Here is a 4463-nt window from a genome sequence, read left to right as displayed (position 1 = left end):
AGAGGTAGCCGCGGAGGCAGGCCATTCATGGGGGGTTAGGGGGGGGGATGGCATTTTACTTCCGGAGGCCCGGCAGGGAGGCTGGGTGGTGCAGGGGGCTTATCCATCTTGAAGTGTAACTGTAGGAAGAATTGCTTGGTCTCCTGATTCCAGTGGGTCCAGAACTTGCCCTGAGCCTTCTCGATCTCTCTGCTGGGCACCTTGAAGGCAATGATCTCGGGCTCTGTGGCCATCAGCAGGTACTGCCAGCACCGGTCTGGGGGCTCAATCCTCTGCTCATAGGTAGACATGAAGCGGTGCTGCGGCATGATGCCCTCGGCAGTCTCCAGGTAGTCGATCTTGAAGAGCAGGCTCTGCGGCCCCACCTCTATGTCCCTCCGCTTGGTCACTTGGTAGCCCTGGCGGTCGATCTTCACAAACTTCTTCACCGCAACCTTGACCTTCTCGGGCTCAGGCTGGGCTGGGGCCTCCTTGGCCTCTTTGGCAGCACGCCAGGCCAGGTTGGTCTGATGCTTTTTCCCTTGGGTGTGCGCCAGGTAGCTGCCCTTGTTGTGTAGCATCAGGCAGAGCTTGCATTCATAGGAGCCCAGGTGGGTCTTCATGAAATATGGGTCCTTGTTGATGTCGATGGTCTCCAGGGCCAGCTGCCTCAGGCTCTTTCTGCGGTCGGGTCGCGGTGGCTCTGGGAGGAGGAGGCTACGCCCCCACTCCCGGTCTTGCCACCCAGTAGGTGCTGGATGTCTATGGTACGGGTCTTGGGGTGTCAGTGGAGCAGGAGAAAGTTGTGAATGTGATACCGCCAAGGTTGGTAATTCAAGCCGAGCAGTCCCTGCACAGGAGAGAGATGAAGCATCCTGCTCCCGCAACCGACACCACCACCACTCGGTAGGCCCTGTGCTCACGCGTTGTAGATTTATATCAGTAGTAGTTGTTGTTGTGGTTATGTGCCGTGGAATCGGTTCCGACTCATAGCGATCCTGTACAGGGTTTTCGAGGCTGTAAATCTTTACAGGAGCAGAAAGCCTCATCTTTCTCCCACGGAACCGCTGGTAGTTTCGAACTGTTGATGTTGCGGTTTGAGACCCAATTCGTAACCACTACGCTAGGAGATTTTAATACACTACTTTCGGTGAAGGACTGAATATCACAACAAAGACACGGGAGAGCTAAATAGCACAAGTAACCACTTAATATCATAGATTTATGCAGTACGCTCAATCCGTAACAGCACACTACACAATATTTTTCAGTGTACATGGAACATTTTCCAGAATAGATCATATGTTAGGCCTCAAAGCAATCCTCAATAAATTTATAAACATTAAAATAGTACAAACATCTTTTCAAATCACAATGCTATGTAATTGTTGTTGTTGTTAAGTACCATGGAGTTGGTTCCGACTCATAGCGACCCTGCACAGGGTTTCCGAGGCTATAAATCTTTACAGGAACAGAATGCCTCATCTTTCTCCAGCGGAATCGCTGGTAGTTTCGAACTGCTGACCTTACAATTAGCAGCTTGACTCGTAACCACTATGCTACCAGAGCTCCTTGCTACATAATTAGAAGTCATCAATAAGAAGATCAAGAAAACAAAGTCAAATACATGGAAATCGAACAACACACTGTTTAAAAACAACTAGGTAATAGAACAAATAATAAATGAAATGAAAATGTTCCTGGACTCAAATGAGATTGAAAACACAACATACTAAGACTTTTGGAACACAGCAAAATCAGTGCTCTGAAGACCATTTCTAACAATAAACATACACATCCCAAAAGAAGAAAGAACCCAAATTGGCACATTAATACAACATTTCCAACAATTATAAAAAGAAGCAGCAAAGTAGGTCTACACCCACCAGAAGAAAAAAAATAATGAACATTAAAGCAGAAATAAATTAATTAGAAAACAGAAAAACAATAGAAAGAATCAGCAAAACAAGAAGTTGGTTCTTTGAAAGGATTAATAAAATTGATAAACCATTGGCAAATCTAACGAAAGAAATGGAGATGAAGCACATAACATGCATAAGAAATGATGTGGGTGATATTACAACACAACCAACAGAAATAGAAAGATTAATAATAATAGAATACTATGAAGTATTGTACTTCAATAAATTTGAGATATCTATAAGAAATGGACAAATTTTTAGAGAAACATAACCTATCTAAACTAAAACAGAGTGAAGTAGTTATACAATCTACTATACAGACTGTTGTTGTTGTTGTTAAGGGCTGTCGAGTCGGTTCCAACCCATAGCGACCCTGTATAGGATTTCCGAGGAGCAGCTGGTGAGCTTGAACCACCAACCTTGCAGTTCAAACGGCTTTGCAATCTGGTGCATTAACCCACAGTGCCACACCAGGACTCCATTATACATCTGTATACAGTTATATTGTCTGTTATACACATGTATAACAAAAGAAGAAATTGATCAGGTCATTAAAAAAATCCCAACAAAAAATAAAACTGAGTACAGATGGCTTTACTGATAAATTCTAGCAATCATTCAGAGAAGAGCTGACACCAATTTTACTAAAACTATTCCAGAACTTAGAAAAGGATGCAAAACTTCCAAATACATTTTATGAAGTAAACATAACCCTTATACCAAAACCAGGAAAAGAAATAACTAGAAAAGAAAATTATAGACCAACATTCCCCATGAGAATAGATGCAAAAATTCTCACCAAAATCATAGCCAATAGAATTCAATAGCATATCAAAAAAACCCAAAAAACAAAAGCCAAGAAAACATCACAACCAATGTGAGATTCATACCAGGGATGCAAGTATGGTTCAATATTAGAGAAATAATCAATATAATCCACTATATAAATAAAACAAAGGAAAAGAGACACATGATCATATTGATTGATGCAGGAAAGATATTTGACAAAATCCAACATTCATGCCTCATAAAAACACTAATAACATAGAAGGGAACTTCCTCAGCATAATTAAGAGCATTTATACAAATCCAACAGTCAACATTACTCTCAGTGGAAAGAAACCAAAAGCATTCCTTTTGTAAACAGGAGCCCAACCAGGATGCCCTTTATTTTTCTCCTATTCAATATTGTGTTGGAGGTCTTAGCCAGAGCTAAAGGCAAGAAAGGGAAATTAAAGGCACCCAGATTAGTGAAGAAGTAAAATTTCTCTATTTGTAGATGATATGGTCCTATACATAGAAAATCCAGAAGACTAAGCAAGAGAATTATTGGAATTTACTGAAAGATCCATCAAAGTTTCAGGCTATAAGATCATTATGCAAAAAATCAGATGTATTCCTCTTGAGTAATAAAACCAGCTTTGAAAAGGAAATTAGGAAAGCAATATCATTTACAATCATCCCCACAAGATGAACTATTTAGGAATAAAGCTAGCCAGAAAAAGAAAGAGCTCTGGTAGCGTAGTGGTTACGAATCGGGCTGCGAACCTTAAGGTCAGCGGTTCGAAACTACCAGCCGCTCCGCGGGAGAAAGATGAGGCTTTCTACTCCCGTAAGGATTTACACCCTCGGAAACCCTGTACAGGGTCGCTATGGGTCGGAACCGACTCGACGGCACTTAACAATATAAAGAAAACGACAAAACACTACTATCAGAAATCAAAACATACTTACAAAAGTAGGAGAATATACCATACTGATGGATAGGAAGACTTAACATTGTGAAATGTCAACACCACCCAAAGCAATCTATAGCTGCAACTCAATTCCAATCCAGGTTCCAAAAGTATTCCTTAAAGAGATGGAAAAAAATGATCACTAACTTTATATGGAAAGTAAAGAGACCTCAGATAAGAAAAGCACTGCTTACAAAGAAGAGCAAAGTTGGAGGCCTCTCACTCCCTAACCTCAAAATTTACTCTACAGCCTCTGTGGTCAAAACAGGCTGGTACAACAAAAGATACTTAGATTAATGGAACAGAATCAAGAACCCAGAAGTAAATCCATCCACATATGGTCAGATGATCTTTGATAAAAACACATCAAATGGGGAAGAGATAGTCTCTTCAACAAATGGTGCTGTAAAACTGTAAAACATTTACAGAAGAATGAAACAAGACCTGTTTCTCACAAAAATATAGAAACAAACTCAATGTGGATTAAAGACCTATATATATATACATACATGTTTTGGCCTTTCATCAAAGATCATCTAATCGTATGTGGATGGATTTACTTCTGGGTTCTCGATTCTGTTCCATTAATCTAAATATCTTTTGTTGTACCAAGCTGTTTTGACCACAGAGGCTGTGTAGTAAATTTTGAGGTTAGGGAGTGAGAGGTTTCCAAATTTAGAGATCATCTGAAGAACAGATTTGATGCATTAAACACTAAAGACTGAAGACCAGAAGAGTTGTGGGATGACATCAAAAACATCATATATGAAGAAAGCAAAAGGTCATTGAGAAGAAGGAAAAGGTCAAAATGGATGTCAGAAGAGAC

At 40.6% G+C, this 4463-nt stretch overlaps 1 pseudogene; it reads right to left on the bottom strand.

Annotated features, from left to right (window-relative positions):
• Positions 1–5: 5 nt before the first annotated feature.
• The window catches only part of LOC102830155, a 7541-nt pseudogene continuing 3083 nt past the window's right edge, over positions 6–4463 (bottom strand).

The sequence above is a fragment of the Chrysochloris asiatica genome, unplaced genomic scaffold, assembly GCF_000296735.1.
Source record: "Chrysochloris asiatica unplaced genomic scaffold, ChrAsi1.0 scaffold00222, whole genome shotgun sequence".
Taxonomy (NCBI): domain Eukaryota; kingdom Metazoa; phylum Chordata; class Mammalia; order Afrosoricida; family Chrysochloridae; genus Chrysochloris; species Chrysochloris asiatica.
Note: the sequence above shows the minus strand (reverse complement) of the source record. Positions and strands in the feature narration are given on the sequence as shown.